The sequence below is a fragment of the Octopus sinensis genome, linkage group LG5 (genome assembly GCF_006345805.1).
Source record: "Octopus sinensis linkage group LG5, ASM634580v1, whole genome shotgun sequence".
Lineage (NCBI taxonomy): Eukaryota > Metazoa > Mollusca > Cephalopoda > Octopoda > Octopodidae > Octopus > Octopus sinensis.
The window spans coordinates 121028373-121047665 of NC_043001.1; the positions used below are offsets into that span (position 1 = coordinate 121028373).

At 41.3% G+C, this 19293-nt stretch overlaps 1 protein-coding gene and 1 pseudogene across 1 annotated transcript in view; one reads left to right on the forward strand and one right to left on the reverse strand.

The window, feature by feature from the left end:
• The window catches only part of LOC118763424, a 66858-nt gene that overhangs the window by 10805 nt on the left and 36760 nt on the right, over positions 1–19293 (reverse strand). The window lies entirely within an intron of this gene.
• On the forward strand, positions 1884–2034 carry LOC115212432 (annotated as a pseudogene).

Below are 19293 nucleotides of genomic sequence, written 5' to 3' on the forward strand. Positions count from 1 at the left end.
TGCAAATCATTTTTCCTTGTGTTGTAACTGAATTTACAACTTGGTCCTTGGAAGATACAGCGTCCCAGGAGAATATTCTTCTTGCATATAAAAAGAAAAAAAAATTATCAGGAATTTTCTCCAGAATTCACATGGACAAGAAATTTTTCCAGGTATGAATTTCTTTCTCTCAACCACCCAGATTATACACATGTTGGCCATGTTTTGTTCTTTATCCAAGGACGTCACCTATTTTCATCCTCTTCTACTGAAAAAAAAAAAAAATTCCTAGATCGCTACTCATCGTGTCTTCTTTCAACTAGGGTGTTTGACTGCTATTTGTAACAGCGTTTCTTTCAACCAGCTTGTTCTTCGTGGCATTCTGTTCCCTATTATCGTCTGATGAGTCTTTTTCCTTTGCCTCAATGCGCTTCTTTGTCCTCCTCTTGAGCTTATATTTCTTCTGCTCCAGACAGCATGCAATCCTCCGAAATCTTTCAGGCCATTGCAGAACTGACCTGTCAAGTCGCACGCTTGTGCAGGGAACATTCGTTTTCATCGATTTATTCTGAAGAGAGAACCGGACATCGTTCTTTCTCGCATGGATGTGCACCTTTTGCTGGTACTCCAGACCAGCACCTCCAACGCTTAACCCAACAGTTCAAGCGCCTATGATGTGAAGATCAACCTGACTAAGTGTGTATTCGGTTCTACCAGTTTGGAATTCTTGGGGCATCTCATTGATACCAATGGTATTCATCTGCTTCCCTCTAAAGTGGAAACCATCAAATGCTTGTCTCCTCCTGTTTCCTTAAAACAGCTCAGAAATTTTATTGGTTTGATTAATTATTATTGTCATATCATTCCTAATTGTGCAGAAGTTGCTTTCCTTGACCCAGCTCTTGAAATATCAATGGAAAAAAAGAGACCCAGATAACACTGTCTCCTACAGCCATCCAAGCTTTTGAATTTGTCAATTCTGACCTTGCTCAAACAGCCTTCCTCGTTCATCCTATTGTGGATAGAAAATTGGCACTCACTGTCAACAAGTGATCATCAGCTATCGCTGCAGTTTTAGAGCAATCCGTCAACAGCTGTAGCCATTAGCCTTCATCTCTCGTCAACTGAAAAATGCCAAATTGAGATACAGTGTGTTTGGTAAAGAACTCTTAGCAATTTACCTGGTGGTGAAGCATTTCACTTATCTTTTTGAAGGTAGAGATTCCACGATTTTCATCAACCACAAACAGCGCAGTAGTAGTAGCAGCAGCGGTGCGGCAGCCCGCCAACTTGCCGCACTTTTTCCTGCTTCTGCTGCCGACCGCGCAACCACCTTCCGGCGCCAGCCCGCCCACATGGCGCTCGGACGATGGGGCTTGCACGCTTTGCAAGCTCCATGACCATATCTTTCTTCCTTCCTGCCGCGACGGCCTAAGCCTTCCAATGACCACCGTAATGCGCGGCCGTTGTTCCTCGCCTCCTAGTGCGCAGTTTCTTCGCGAAACTTGCCGAGCCACACACAAGTCGCGGCTGGGCCCCCTCGCCCGAGTACCACCGAATGCTCTTGTTTTGGCCCTCTAACAGCACAGTAGTAGTAGCAGCAGCGGTGCGGCAGCCCGCCAACTTGCCGCCCTTTTTCCTGCTTCTGCTGCCGACCGCGCAACCACCTGCCGGCGCCGGCCCGCCCACATGGCACTCGGACGATGGTGCTTGCACGCTTTGCAAGCTCCATGACCATTCTCTCTTCCTTCCTACCTCGCCGTTGGCTTCGGCAGTGGCGTGCTTTGTTCCGCTGTCGACGCCTTCTAATTTTCTTTTTCCGTCGCGCGGCGGCCTCCTTCTCGCAAGGAGGAGGCCGCTGCTGCTTTCCTTCAGTACATGTAGTGTGTAGTAGCAAATACCGAAACCCTGGACGAGGGATCACTCGGCTCGTCCATCGATGAAGAGCGCGGCTATCCGCATGAACTGATGCGAATTGCAAGACTCAGTGAACATCGACACCTTGAACGCACATTGCGGCCCCGGGATCCTATCGTCCTATTTGTCCAAATGTTATCCAACCTAAAGGCGAGTAGGGCGATTCACCTTAACAATTTTTGCAAGTCACCCACCTTTTGCCAGTCACTTGGAGCTTAGCTGTTTTCCGATTGAAATTTGAAAAAGTGGATGAGGGTTTGACCGAAGAGTAAGGTGTCTTCCCTCAATTCTTTCAGCCTCATACACTACACAACTTCTTTTGCCATAGCCAATCGACAGAGGAACATGCCTACCCTTCCTTGTTAAAGGCGAGTGCTGGAGCGATCCTCACCATGAACTCAGTCAGCAGTCGGATTTGTTCGACACACAACTACAGCCGTTCGACATAACTCACAGATCAGCAATACTCAAACACTTTACAACAGAGTGTAGTACGGTTGCGTGACTCAGCGCACATCTCAGGTAGTCCCGCCTGGCGACGCTTCCGTCACTAGAATTTATCTTGAACTGGCAGTGCGCCAAAGTAGCATTGCCACACCAGGGATCTCTGGAAGTTATCTATGGTAGATCCTATCCTGAAATTCTTCCAGCTAATTTGTCCTCGTCGACGAATAGAGTTTCCGCGAGAATGTCATTGCTCTTACGCTCCATTAGATTTCTATATATTGCTATCGTGGAATATATAGAAACCGCATTGCCAAGCTCGTAGAGGGCGGTAAACACCTGACTACATTCCAGATGCCAGGCATCTTAACCTTGGCCTTTTCTTGACCTAAGACTGCACCTCCGCCAAGAAGACAAAGTACAGAAAGGCGTGCCTTACAAACGGAGAACACACAGACTCAGCGTCTACGTGGCCTCAGTGCGTATCTGCGAATTAGTAATCATCGTATGCCAAGCCCACCTTCCAGATGACGCTGCTAACAGATTGAACCGCTCGACGAGTGGAATGTGTTCTTTCCACAGAAATCGGAAAAGTAAACGCTCCACTCTGGCTAAATTCAATGAGTAGACTTGTTAAGAAAGTGGGACGATATCGGCAGGAACCAGAAACTTGGCAAAAAGAAGAAGAAATATTTATTGCTTCCTTAACTCATCCAGCTAATATGCAGCAGTTTAGTCAGCGAAAAAATGTAAAACTAAATTGAACAGAAAGTAAGAACAGTGAAGAACATAAATATGATCTCATTATGGCATTCCTACTGACATTATATCCAAATAACATGAAAGCAGCGAGCCGCCAGAATCGTTACTGATCCAGATAAATGCTTAGCGGCATTTCTTCGGGTTTTACACTCTGAGTTCATTTGCCGCCAAGGTTGATAAATTCAGTTACCAGGAAAGCACTGGCGTCCATGTAATCGTTCAGACTCCTCTAACAAAATTCCAGGCCTTCTACTTAATTCAATAACATGAAAACAAAGAACGTACATCAATGCAGGTGTGCAGTTCGATGGCTTTTTCCAAGAAGAAAAAATAGTTTGCATACTACGACTGAATCCATGTTGAATAACGCCACCGTTTCCCCATTAATTCTTTGTGCACAATCTTAACAGTTGTGCAAAATTATTTCAATCATATGTAAGATATTTGACAACTCTGCTGTTGGTAACGAAAGAATACTCACATGCAACCAATCGTTTTGGCGATCGTGCGTCGAGATGGAAGCCATGAAATTGCCTTTTCGGTGGTGTTCTATGTTAGAGAAATGCACTTTAGCTGCTATTTCAGAAATGTTTAAAACATCCCTAGAAGATATAGCTAGGTACCTGTGACCACATCATGATGAGAGAATTCTTCTAATGAAATGTTATTTCACCATCATTAACTCTTCCACCTTTTCAAGGGCCTAAACTGCATATTAACCTCACATCAATTTGCTACATAGCAAGATTGCTTAGTGAGTTGCCGCCCGCCAAATGATATGCTTTTACAAGGAAAATCAGGAGGATACAATACTCGGAAGGGACACTATTGTAAAGTCATCAAAAACCGTAATTTCTCCGGATTCCTTTGTTTTAAATACAGTAGATATATGATTCGGAGGTGGATGGGGGGGTTACCCCACCATCACACTCACACACTTTTTATAATTCTGATTTCGTTACGAAATATTTTTTAAGACTTTGTTTTAAAAAATTACGCATAAGTTTTGAATAATCGGACGTTTAATACAAATCTGAAAAAATTTTCAAAAGTCAGAACTAAAAAATTACAGGATACAAAATCCCTCTTTGTTTTTCAGAATCGAAATCTACAAATGTCAAAACATACACATTCGAAGAAGCTTCGTGCTTGGCGAACTAAGTTTTTTATAATGCCATTCTTTAGAAGCACTTAATCTCCGCATTTTTTAATCCGGAATTACACATAAAAAATTTTAATAAAGTCCAATATAATGGGAAGGGGAGATTAAAACTTTGAAGGTACACCACCACCACCACCACCACAACACTTCAAAAATCGTAGTTTCTGTTGGTGAAGAAGAGAATCCGAAGTTTTTATTCATTTACTTATTTTTAATGACGGTGTTTATTCGACATTTGGCAAGACTTCCTAGATTAGTGCTACTCAAAGTGGTGGTCCGCGAGCCATCAGCTGCCGATACTAGGCGAGTTTCCAGAAAAGAGAGAAACATAAAATGCTTATGTAATATTGTATTATTTGTTTACAAAATAAATATAAGATAAGAAAAAATTGTCAACTTTCATTATACTCATTTATATAGTTTCTGGTATAAATTAATATTACTAAGAAATCTTACCGGTCCCTGGCACACTGGGAAAAAAACTGCCGGTACGCCACATCAGATAGCTTGAGAAGCACTGCCGTAGAGGATCCCAATTGCCAAACATGCATAACACAGCTTTTTGACAATTCATGTCAACCACGATTGCTTATTGCACTTAGTGTTTAAGCATCTTTAGTTGTTATTGGGGGGGGGGGAGTAGCCTAAATGATACAAAAGTAAATATCTCTAGAAAAAATAAACGAAGGTAGAACAAACATTTGCACAACCATGTAAATAGACTGATCGGTTTGTTTTGATATTGTTTAAATCTGTTCAATCGCCGATTTGAGACTATGTTAGGTGGAGAAGAGAATATCGATGACTATTTTAACATCAAAACCTTTTCATTTTGTAAGAGATAGGGTTGAAGAAGATTTTCAACGGGAACAAAACAAAAAGAATCGAAGTTTCAAGAAAATTGCTCAAATAGAAAATTCGGTTAATGTTCACATTATTGCCCGGAAACGAAATGGGAGAAAAAAATTGTGCAACGGGTGTAAAAAAAACAAAAAAAACAGGTGCAGGAAACGAATAGGAAAACAAAGATGATCGGAAAGCAACGGGGGTGGGGAGAGGCCTTCGGAAAATTCACAAGATCCGATGTTTTTCCCTCGTAACTTTTAGGAAAATTGGGATTTTTAATGAAATTTTATATAAACACCTTTCAAACGGTAAAGATTACGATTATAAAGAAATTTGTGGGGAAAATCTTTTCCGAGAGGGTAAGAAGAGGACTTCGGAAAATTCACAAGATCCGATGTTTTTCCCTCGTAACTTTTAGGAAAATTGGGATTTTTAATGAAATTTTATATAAACACCTTTCAAACGGTAAAGATTACGATTATAAAGAAATTTGTGGGGAAAATCTTTTCCGAGAGGGTAAGAAGAGGACTTCGGAAAATTCACAAGATCCGAGTTTTTTCCTCGTAACTTTAAGGAAAATATAATCCTTTTGAAATCACAAAATAGCCTTTATATATATATAGTAGAAGGATCCGAACCCTTCAAAGGGATGTTTAGCATCCAAGTTCCTGAGGAAAGCTTAATTTGTGATTTCAAAAGGATTATATTTTCCTCAAAGTAACGAGGGAAAAACTCTGATCTTGTGAAACTTTGTCAATTTTCCGAAGTTGCCCCCCCCCCCCCGTTGCTTTCCGCGCATTTTTGTTTTCAGATTCGTTTCCTACGTGGGTGTGGAGTAGAAAGATATCTATTCTCCTCAAAGTTTCAAGGGAAAAACATGGGATCTTGTGAATTTTTCGAAATCCCCCCCCCCCCCGGCAAAGATTTTCCCCACAAATTTCTTTATAATCGTAATCTTTACCGTTTGAAAGGTATTTATATAAAATTCCATTTAAAAAACCCATTTTCCTAAAAGTTATGAGGGAAAAACTTCGGATCTTGTGAATTTTCCGAAAGGCCTCTCCCCACCCCCGTTGCTTTCCGGGTATCTTCGTTTTCATATACGTTTCCTACACCTTTTTTACACCCGTTGAAATTTTCTCAATTGTTAATTTAATTATGTGCAATCATTATTCAATCAAGCTTTTCAAAATTTACGAATTAAGTTACAAATAATCGTGTTTATATTCGCGGCAAAATTCTTTTTATTCAATTTTGTGGGTGCGAAAAATAAACGAAATAAAATCACTTCGTAACTTAGGAAAACGAAACGGATAAACTTGAGATAGAAGAAAAGAAAAATTTAAGTGTTTGTTACCTTGCGCTTCTATTCCAGAATATTTTACTTAGTTGGAAATAATCCTTGAAGGGATCGAACTCATCCATGGAGGGAATCGGGGTGGGAGAGAAGTAAAAGGAACTAATTAGAAAGAAACTTAATAAAGGGAAAAAAACTTAGCGTTACTTTTGACTTCTGTTCCAGAATATTTTACTTTGTTTGTGGAACACATGTGGAATATGGGAGGAGAAATTAGGGGAAGGTCGCTAAATAAGCGTGTGTCGATATATGTATGGGCGGGTACTGTGTGTGTCTTTCAAAATTTGATTTACAAATGCCACGCCTTCGTACATTGTCATTGTTATGGGTGTCAGTCATTGTTTGAATAATATGAGGTGTATCTGTCTATAATGAACGAAATCCTAAGAGGTGTTGCCGTCTACTACAAACTTGTAAGGTCAAGGGACATAAGCATTTCGTACCATGTGTGTGTGTGTGTGTGTGTGTATACATTCATATTAGTTTGTACGTGCACACACACACTCATACTTTTAGGCTCTTAAAACTTTCACTGATATCAGAGTTTGCTTTCCATTCCCATATGTCGATTGTATTATTCATTATATATATTTCTTTACTGCCCACAAGGGGCTAAACATAGAGGGGACAAACAAGGACAAACGGATTAAGTCGATTACATCGACCTCAGTGCGAAACTGTTACTTTTTTTATCGACCCCGAAAGGATGAAAGGCAAAGTCGACCTCGGCGGAATTTGAACTCAGAACGTAACGACAGACGAAATACCTATTTCTTTACTACCCACAAGGGGCTAAACACAGAGAGGGCAAACAAGGACAGACAAACGGATTAAGTCGAGTATATCGATCCCAGTGTGTAACTGGTACTTATTTAATCGACCTCGAAAGGATGAAAGGCAAAGTCGACCTCGGCGGAATTTGAACTCAGAACGTAACGACAGACGAAATACCGCTAAGCATTTCGCCCGGCGTGCTAACGATTCTGCCAACTTCCCCCGCATCAATTATTCATATTTTATATAAGCATCAGACAAAATTATTTGTGGTATTTACATCTGTACATTCTGTGCTCAATCTCGCCAAAGTCGACTTTGCCGTCTATCCTTTCGAGGTCAGTGAAATCGAGAATCAGTCAAATCGATTTAACAGACTAATCTCTTGCTTCAAATGTCAGTTCTTTGTGCCTATGTTAGAAACAAATAAGAGACGGTAGATTGACTCAATCATTAGTGACGGGGAAATACTTTGAGGAATTTCTTCTGGCTCTCTACGTTCTGGGTGCAGATCCCACCAATGTTAACTTTGCTCTTCATCTTTGTAGGATCGATAAAATATAGAACCAGTCAAGTACTGAGATCGATATAATTGACATTTATCCTCTTCCAAAATGTCAGGCTTTGCTTATATTTAAAACAATTATTATACATATATAAACATAAAGCGGTGAGCTGGCAGAAACATTAGCACGCCGGCCGAAATGCTTAGCAGTATTTCGTCTGCCGCTACGTTCTGGGTTCAAATTCCGCCGAGGTCAACTTTGTCTTTCATCTTTTCGGAGTCGATTAAATACGTACCAGTTACGCACTGGAGTCGATGTAATCGACTTAATCCGTTTGTCCCCTCTGTGTTTAGCCCCTTGTCGGTAGTAAAGAAATAGGTATTCCGTCTGTCGTTACGTTCAAATTTCGCCGATGTCGACTGAAACAAATATAAGGAAAGATATATTTATATACACACACATATAATACATTCACACATACACACACATTAGTCCCTCTCTCTCTCTCTCTCTCTCTCTCTCTCTCTCTCTCTCCCCTCCCCATATCTCCAAAGAAAAACTATATATATATATATATAATACTTGCAGTGCAGACGTTAAACTTAGTCGCTCTTAACTTCAGAGAGATTCAGTTGTTACATAAGTATCGAAGCAACAGCCTTTCATCTCATTCTGTTACACATGAACACTCACACACAGACACACGCATGCATGCATGCATGCATACATACATACATACATACATACGTACGTACGTACGTACATACATACATACATACATTACATACATACATACATACAATGGCTAGATATGCAGCTATATGCATGAGAATACACACAACGCAAAATATACGTACAGACATACATACATATCAAGTCCCTGATGCACAAAAGGGACAGAGATGCAGGAAAAGCAGTAAAATGTGATAACCTATGCAGACTGGAATAATAAAATAAAAAAAATAAAGAAATAACCTATGCAGACTGGAGTTTACACTGAAGATATCACCTACATCATAAGCAGTTACCCGAAAATGTCATCACAGCATGACATGAGACATGATGTCGTAGCTAGGACACTATAATGAAATCCGTTGGAAGGATATTCCCGAGGACAAAGAAATAAGAACCCACAATATAGTAGAAGCCATAGCTATTCATAAAAAGGAATACTGGTGGAATGCCCCAGTGAAGACCTCAATAATATGTAAGCACAACAGACCTTATATAATGGTTTGAGACAGAGAAAAAAACTGCACAGTTGCGGAAATTAGCTGCCCAGCAGATGTTAACGTAAAGCTGAAGATCAGTGAAAAAGAACACCTATGCTGAACTATTGAGAAATCTGCTGTTACTCTATCCAGATTACAAGTTCAGATTTATACCTGTAATTATTGGGGTCCTGGGATAAGTAACAGACTGCCTAAATACCAATCTTGAGAAAATAGGCAAATACCAATCTTGAGAAAATAGACTTCTCAAAACCAGAAAGGAGAAAGCTAATTCGAAGACCACAGATCCAGTCCATCACTGGAGCTGTAAAATCTGTAAAACTTTCCAGAAGTTTATCATTTAAATAATATATATGAGCATGTCTAGATATGCAACTATATCTTCTAATCCATGATTGTTATATTTTCTTGTGTCACTCCAATTTCCGTTTCTCTTTTAAATTCCCGAAACCATAAAATATTATGTTGGACTTCTTTGCTTCAGATTTCTACCTAGAATTTCTTCGCTACTTCAGTATCTGGAATATAATTTTCTTGATGCTCCTCTTCATAGTTCAATAGTTTATAGAATTCTCTTTCATTGTTCTTGAAGAGTCTATTCTGCTGGCACTGATCTTTCTCTGTTGGTATCTTTTTTTTCTTTTTTTTTTCACCCGACACTGCTTTCATCTTTGGTTTTAGTTCTTCTTTAACTACTTGCAGTGCTTCGTGTCTTGCGTTGTACCTCTTTGCAGTTCGTTTCTGTGTCTCACCCTCTTTTTTTTCTATGACTGCGTGTAACAGTCCAAAGTATTGCTATTAAGCACCAGAAGTTTCAAAGTGACTCAAGAGCAGAGAGTTTTGTGCATGGCACTTATCAAACACATACAGGGTCTAGTTGGTTTGCTGCCAGCATCAATTTCTGCTCGAATTGATTTGATATTACGTACACTTTTATAGGCTAATGAATGACGTGAAAATCATTTTCGCTATAAATCAATAAAAAGTCATTAGCAATTAAAGTTTGTAAATTTGGGGTAATTTTAGCCAATTGTAAGCCACAGACACATTCATGCCTGTTTCCATAGTAACAAGCCAAACATGAGAATTCTTTTATCAGCGAGAAAGCACGTGTGTTGACAAATATATTCTACGCGATGCCACGTGCGTTGACATTATGTTCTGTTGCTTGTACCTTGGTCGTGAGATGTACTAAAAATAACAGCTAAATAGGCCTTAAATCAGTCCCCTCCCCTTAAAAATTTGTGCATAATCGTATGAATTCCCGTGTGTAGAGTACAAATTCGCAAACATTTTCTGAAAATTCCAAATTTTAAAAAAATTATGAGGGATTATATGTTGCACGTTAAGCAGAATTTGATTTGTTTACAGTTTCATATAAAAACACGTGCCATTCTGTCTTCAGAATAGCACGTGCTTTTATATGACAACACGTGCAGTCACGAACAAAATGAGAGCTTCCAAATCTTGTTTCCTGACTGGGTGAAAATGGTCAAACTTTAAACTTCTATAACGCTTTAATAACATTTTTTCTGGAAAAAGTGAAATAAACCCAGCAATTCGGATCTTTTCAATTCTGAAGCCAGTTTTTTCAAATTTTTCCTACTGAACCAAACAATTTGAAACTTCGTATACTGGTAGAATGTGTCAAAAGTAAACTTAATTGTAAACCAGAATGAAAACGGAATTGTAACTTCTAAGTTTAACGTTGTTTAATAATTAGAATTTTAACCAATGATATTCCGTCATTCGGCTTTATTTTATTTACTCCGTCTCGACCACCAATTTGGTGACGTGTTAAACATCTTAAATGTAAACAAAGCGCATGTCTCCGTGAAATCTCCTTCTAATTATTTAACGTACTCATGTTTCCAGGATCCTATAGTCAGCCACCTTCTAATAACAATATTTAAAACTAGTTAATAAGCCACATGTATTAAATTGAAAATGTTTCCATTCTGTTAGTACTTGCTTTCGTTTGCTATTAAGAAGTGGCATCTCAGTGACGAGGCTTCTAACAAGATTTCGTTTCTAAGCTAATGCGTTTCATTTCACTTATTGTATTTATTTGTGCAAAAGGCAAGAAAGTTAATATAAAAAAGCAAAGGGCTGGCAGAAACGTTAGCACGCCGGGCGAAATGCGTAGCCGTATTCGTCTGCCGTTACGTTCTGTGTTTGTTTACAGTTTTCAAACGAACGTTAGTACGTCACAAAAGCGCTTTCTACGTCACACTAATAGAATGCAGTCAAGTTTTACACATGAAAACAAACAATCTGATTGGTTAAAATTCGCAGTTTTAATCTACGATTAAAGTCATAAAATAGATTTTTCTCAAATAAACTAGTTCCAACCTGTGTCTTGTTTTGCTAGACTCTATCAGCATACGAAGTTTCAGATTATTTAGTTAAGTAGAAAGATCTGTGGTCCTGGCTTCAAAAATGAAAAGATCCAGCAATTCAGCTTGGAAAAGTATATTAATGTGCCAAATTTTAAAATTTTCAACAAACTGTAATTTTTGAAATGCTGGCAGCCAAGCCAACTGCATCCCACTCGCATACATACCCAGACGCACATATTTATAGACAAGCAGAGAGAGAGAGAGAGAGAGATTGAGGATGGATGCATGGATGGATGCATGGACGGACGGGCGGACGGATGGATGGGGGTGGGACAGGTAAGCAGGCCAAAGAGAATAGCAGACAACACATTTGCTTGAATTTGTAAACACTCTGTTAATTTATTCTATAAACGCGCGCACATACACACGTTCCAATAAAGTGTTTCTGCGGTGGAGTTGTGTGCTATATATATGTATGCGTGTCTATATACTTTTACTCTTTTTAGTCATTTGACTGCAGTCATGCAGGAGCACCGCCTTTAATCGAACAAATCGACACCAGGACTAATTCTTTGTAAGCCTAGTACTCATTCTATCGGTCTCTTTTGCCGAGCCGCTAATTTAGGGGGACGTCCACACACCAACATCGGTTGTCAAGCGATGGTGTGGAGACAAAAACAGACACACAAATACAGATTCAGGCAACGAATAAACATTTCTTCCTTCTTGGTGTTAATTCTTCGATGTTTACTCCGATGTGAGAACCTTCAAGCGTTACATCTATACGCTACATTAGTAGTGGGGTACATCATATCAAATTGATATGGCACAACACATCTAACCCGCTGCACACACACACACACACACACCACACACACACACTCATACACACATACACACACACATATATATTTATACGACGAGCTTCTTTCAGTTTCCGCCTACCAAATCCACTCACAATGCTTTGGTCGATCCTGAAGTTATAGTAGAAGACACTTGCCCAAGGTGCCACGCTGTGGGACTGAACCCGGAACCATGTGGTTGGGAAGCAAGCTACTTACCACACACCCACTCCTGCGCTTCATGAGTGGATTTAGTAGACGGAAACTGAAAGAAGGCCGTCGTATACATACATATATATATATATATATATACGTATGTGCGTGCGTGTATATGAGTGTGTGAGTGAATGTGCGTGTGCGCGCGCACGTCTATGAGCAAGAATACAACACCAAAATACAAAAACAGAAGATTTACATGCCATCCCATCCGGCCAAGATCACGTCACAATTGTTTTGCTAGGCAGTCTGGAGAGAATCTGGGAGGTCTTTAAAAAATAAATTTAAAACCTTTAAAGAATATTTATTATTTTATTAGCACCGAAAGGTCATTGCTATGTGGGACGTGACTTGATAAGGACAGATATAATCCAGCCAACAATAGATTCCAGGACACAGTCAGGTCTACTTGAAGTCTTTTGGCAGGTTTCAGCGAAGGTCGTCGGTCAGTTTTATGAAAATAGAGTTTCATAGTTTATCTTTCTCTTTTTGTTGTTGATGTTTCGTTATCCCAATAGTGTGTGTATCGCCTTTCCTCTAAATACTCCGCCCAAATTCTCTTCTCCTAAGCATCTCTAATTGCCGCCTATGTTTTTCTTTTCTTTCTTTTTTTCTTCTCTTTTGTTTTATCCCGACATCTGTCTGCAAGTATGGTAAGAGGCTCGCTTCCCAACCATTTGGTTCTGGGTTCATCCCACTGCGTGGTACCTTTGGCAAGTGTCTTCTTCTATAGCCCCCAGTCCAACCAGAGCCTTGTGAGGGGATTTGGTGGGCGGAAACTGAAAGAAGGCCGGCGTATACATACATATATACATATGTGCTTGCGTTCGTGTGCGCGTGTGCTTGCGAGCGTGCGTGTGCTTGTGTGCGTGCGTGTGCTTGTGTGTGCGCGCGTGTGTGTGTATATCTTTGTTTTTGTTCCTCACCACCACTTGACAACCAGTGTTGGTGTGTTTACGTCTCCATAAACTAGTGGTTAGACAAGACATTGATAGAATAAATACCATCGATGGAATAAAATATAATGAATATAGAAAAACCGATCGTATGAAAACTTCATTTTGAATTGGATTTTAATTTTAATTTTAACTTTCCTCCTCCTGCCTCACTCTCTTTCTGTTCTTTCTGTTAAAAGAAAGAGAAAAAGGAAACGAAACACGAAAGAAAACTGATTGTATTTAATTCCTAAACATTTCAAGTTCTACAGGACCATCAATCATGTTAGTCTCACCATTCTCAGAGAGACTATGTAGAGCCCTTCCTCAAGACCATGGATTCTCAGACTTTGTTTCCTTTTTACGTACCCTTTCATGGCCCAGCTGTGTTGGCGTACCTCGTATAAAATAGTTGGATACCAAAGACAATGTATTTATTTGTTTATTAAGTAATTCAGGCTGAAGTGTTCAAATCCCACCATAGAGAACTTTGCCTTTCATCCTTGTGGTGTCGATAAATTAAGTACCAGTTACGCACTGGAGTCGATATCGACTTAATCCGTTTGTCTGTCCTTGTCTGTCCCCTCTGTGTTTGGCCCTTTGTGGGTAGTAAAGAAATAATAGATGTTTCCACACACGCACACGCGCGCACACCAAAGAAAAGAAAACAAAATTTTGGCATTGTACCTGAGTAGGAAATTCATTTTATTTAATTCCATGTTACATTTTTAATTAGTTATAAGAACCGGGTCTTAATGACAAAAAACTCAAACCCGGGCACAGTTTCAGGGAGCAACACCCGCATTTCATTCTCAGCTGACAGACTTACACGGAATTCGATTTTGGTTATAATCATTGTTGAAAACTTTAGTTCCCAAACTTTAAGTTGGTGAGAACAGCAAAACCTTTTCTCGATTTTCTAGACACACGAATCGCATAAAGCTGGTTGTCATTTTTTCAAAATTCCGATGTTTTTACAAACTTCGCGTATCTCCGATTTTTTTTTTTTTTTCATGTATGTATACACTCATATTTATTTTACGCACCTCGTAGCTTCTCGTGCGTACCCCTAACTGTTTCAGAACCCCTGCTCTAGACCAAACTATTTGAAGAAAACTAAACTGTTTCCAGTGGTTTTTGAGTCCAACGAAGGATAAAGGCTTTCACTTGCGAAATTATGAAACTACGAATTCATCTGCGGAAAAATTCTTGGGGTTTGAGGAATTTGAAAACGTCTTGATTGATTATTGTTCAACACCCACAACCACATACTTGATTTTGCAGACTATAATCAAAGAGGTTCCATCTGCGACCGTCCTGTTTCTCCGGTTTTTCTTGGCGGCGGGGTGGAGATCAGATATACAGTGTCTATGACTACATTATCCAATGTGTTTATCCTTTTTTTTCTTCAATACTACTCATTGCTTGGTTGTTGCTGAAGATTAACTCCAATTCATAACTGATTCAACAGTACTATGATCAATGACACTCAACCGTGACTATCCTGTACTACATTTCAACATAGCATGACGTGTCAGCGTTATTGAAAATGTTGATTCTATCTTAAGACGGTAGGTCGGGTTTCGCTCGAGTGAGATTCGGCTGCTGTTTCTAGCAAGTCGAGTGACTACGCAGAAGCACCCTATCACTCCTTAGCGCGCTGAATGTCAGATTTTGTTTCTAACATGAAAACTTTTTTTTTAATAAATAGATGTTTATTTCTAGTCAATTAATTATACAACAGATTACATTTTAGATTATAACATTTAAATAGAAAGAAACAGAGAAAAAAGAAAGATAAAAACAAAGAAAAGAAAAAGAAGGGGAGTATAGCAGCAGAAGATAGAAGAGGAGGAGGAGGAGCCTCCTCCTTCCCCCGAACAAATGTTGTGCTCAGCCGCACCCTCTCGTAAGGACCGCCATAGCGTTGTAGCAGTCACTCCACTTCGTAGGGTTCATTCCTCGGTCGGGCCGCCTGCCATTATCCCGATTTTGCGGGGGAAACCAGTCGTACGGAGTCCTAGAACACCTGGCGTCTCGCCGGCGTCCTGTACAAACTGATAACGGCCGGTCAGGACCGCGTAACGGGCGAAGACACCCGGGTTTGCAGCCGAATTCCAGAGGCTTGTAAAAATGACACTGTTGATGAGATTGAACGAGCAGCTTTTAAGGCACGCATTCAAACTTGTTGACAACAAAATCGAACAAGGAGAGTCAAGCTAATTGAGATATAGAGCTGAGGATTTGAGAAAATTCGGTATTTGCCCCTGCAGTATGTGATGTTGTAAAAGTAGTTATAACAGTACAATGGGATGAGTGAGAGAGACAAGAAGAGTTGTGAACGTTGAGGTCACTGAGGATGTAGATATCTTACTTCAGAGAACGATGAAGTAAGACAGATATCCTCAATGCTGGTATGGATATATGGTTGAAGATGTTTGAAAAGCGGTGGAGGGAATTGACATAGAAGAAGACTAGGATTGTGCTTCTACACATACAGACATCCCACATCACACAAAGAAACACACGTTGAAGTTGCTCATTAACTTGATAACAGACATGATGTCCCATCCCTTGGGATTTATTTGTTTCTTTCTTTTTAATTTTATGATAATTTTCAGTCTGCTTGAAGATTTGCCAGAACTTGTTTGTTTAAAAAATTAGAATTGTAAGCATTCGGGCTGCATCCCCGACAGGTACCTATTGTTATCGCGTTCTCGCGGCGCGATAATATCCTCTACATTTTTATAAATAACAAATAAAAATTATACTGGATTCTTCTCCTTTTTAAATAACCTTGGATTCTGATCCAACCTGAACCCGATACGTCCTATTCCTCTCCAGGACACAAATCCTTATCCATCTCTGTTGCTATTCTCTATACTCCAGTTCATTCTGAAATGTGGTGTCTGGTCATGCGTAGTTTCCAGTTATAACCCTTTCGTACCTGGATATCAGCATCAAGGACTTTTAGCTACTTGGGTTCAAATGTCCCTCCTCCCACTCCTCAAAATACATATGCTTCCTACACCGCTTTTTTGATTCCTCGTACAACCAACAACCCCTCAACTATTTCTCTTCCTGAATCAAGGACTTGTGTCACACCTCACTTCTCTAAAGTCGTCGTCTTCACTGACTTCAATATTCACATCTCTTCTTTCAGCCCAAAGAAATAATGCCGGGACAAAAACAGAATCGTTTGAAACTCTAAACTCTTTGTATCAATAAGTGCCACCTTTTCACACAGCCTTGATCGACACACAGTACTGCAGACATTTCCGATCGCTTTCTCACCTTCAAATTCAGCCTCTATCACTGATGCCCATATCGGGTAGTCCGACATTGCTTTATCTCGACTTTCCACCTCACTTGTACATAACACACCCATCTTCCATATCTTATGGCACCTTACGTCAGCTGCCTGGTCGAAGATGAGCTAGCTGTATATTCACAAAGCCTGGTGCACTTGTCCTTCATCCCTGGGTCGTCAGAAACAGCTAGGTGAATGACTGAAACCATCTTCTTACATACACACAACCAAAACTCATAACCCCAAAGTCTTTCAAGTGGTTCACCCATGGCTGCACTGCAGTAGTTCATGAAACGAACATGGCCTTCTACGCATGGAGAAAATCACCTACTCCTACAAAATGGACAACTTTTGCCCAGTACCGCAACTCTTGCAAGGCCATCATCTGAAGCGCGAAGGATTGCTTCGTGCATGTATGCCGTAGCTCACAAGCTTTCCCACTTCCCCAAATTAACTTATCCTTTAAGTGCCTTACCTAAAGGATCTCTATCACCTTTAAAACTTCTCCATTTCACTCCTGGATATGACGGATAACGCCTCCATGTTTACAAGGGTCACCCAAAAGTCACACACTTTTAAATAGTTGTGTGATATGCATGTATGTATGCGTTTATAACAGCTAATTTATTTATGTATAAAGTCGATGTTTCACTCCATAGCTATTCGGGATTTCAGGCAAAGCTATCAGACTGCAGAATGAATGAATCATCAACTTTTCACAACACCCCAATACGCACATCTCTCTCTCTCTCTTTCTTTCTCTCTCTCTCTCCCTCCCTCCCTATCATCTATCTATCTATCTATCTACTTATCTATCTATCTATCTATCTATTTATCTATCTATCTATCTATCATCTATCTATCTATCTATCTAGCCAAGAGGTTGGCGCTTGTCATCGAGAAACTGGTCGACAGGGCGCAAACATGCGCCGTGCCAGGCCGGACCATCCATGACAACCTCCATCTGATGCGCTACATCATAGACAGGGTAGTTAACGAACCTGGCATGGGTGGGGCCCTGATCAACTTGGATCAATCGAAAGCCTTTGATAGGGTAGACCATCGATACTTGGAGGCAGTCCTGAGAGCGGCTGGTTTCGGTCCCATCTTCCGCGGCTGGATAGCTGCCTTGTACAGGGGCATCCGTTCGGTAATTCGCGTAAATGGACATCTATCGAGACCTTTCGACATTGCACGTTCGGTCCGTCAGGGATGCCCCCTCTCGGCGCTTCTATACGTATTGACTCTTGAGCCACTACTGCGGAAGCTGGCGACTCTAGGGGCATCCCGCGAGAATTGGGATGCGGGACGAGCGTGTCTGCATACTACGCGGACGACGTCACACCGTCATAGTGTCTAGCCACGAGCACATCGAGCGGTCGGCGAGACACTGAAAATCTACGAAGCGGTGACAGGAGCGAAAATCAACCGGGAAAAGTCAGTGTGCTTGCGACTAGGCACCTGGAGAAGCAACCCATGCCGTCCACCAGCGCCTCCGTCGTGGGGGACGCTGGACCGACGGCCCGGTTGAGTTGCTCGGGGTCTGGTTTGGTCCGGACCTCCAAGTGGAGAAGAACTGGAACGAGATAACGAGTAGGGTGGTCACTCTCGCCCGGCAATGGGCCGAGAGGAAACTGTCCCTAAAAGGTCGAGCGGAGGTGGCGAACACGTACATCGCGTCCGTCATCTACTACCGCCTGACCGTCGTACCTTGTCCCGACCCTACCATCACCAAACTACAACGCATCCTCTTTCGCTTCTTGTGGAAAGGATGCGTCCGATGGTCAGGCGATCCATTTGCTGTCAACACCCGTTAAAAGGAGGGCTGGGCATGCCGTGGTTGATGATGCGCAGACACGCGCTGAGACTGCGACATCTCTGGCTCTATGTAGACGACGGTGAACAGGTGTGGTCGCCGTTTGTGAGGCACGCTTTCCCGCAGCTCGTCTCCATGACCGAACTGCAGTCGTGGATCAAAAAGAGGCCGAGGAAGGGCGAATGGCACCGCGAGTGTCGCGTTGCTCTCAAGCAACTCTGCCGTCCTGGGTCGACCTTAAGTGACTTCAACACAACCAAAGCATTCTATAGGGGTTTAGTGGAGGGGAGTACGACGACGAGCTCGGGCGAAACCTGGACGTCGACGAGGAGTACCTGACCCGCCTGTTCAGGACGACTTTCGGGCCAGGCCCATGGACAACTTCCAGAGATCCCTGGCCTGGCAGTGCTACCGAGAAGCGCTACCCGTTCGGGATAAGCTCTACAGACACGGCTCGAGAAACACGGGGCCGATCTGCCCGAGATGCGGTCAGAGCGACGAAACCGTTCTGCACGCACTCGTTCAGTGTCCAACAATTTCCGACCTGTGGGCTTATGTCGAACAACTGCTGTCACGTGTGGGACGAGTCGGTTTATCAGCTGAGTCTATCGTCAATATTGTCACGCCTCCTTCCTTCAAACGGGAAGGAAGAGCTATTTTCATCATCCTTGTGGCTATGGCGAAAGAATGTATCTGGTGGACGCGTCTGAAAGGATTGGAGACAAACACTTTCCTCTCTGGTCAATCTCTCATCAACTTCTTCAAGTACCACTTGAAAAGGAAAGTGAGAGTAGAGAGGCAAGTTTTGTCTAGCGAATGTTTTAAAAAAAGATGGGTGAATGTAGCAAGAATGGCA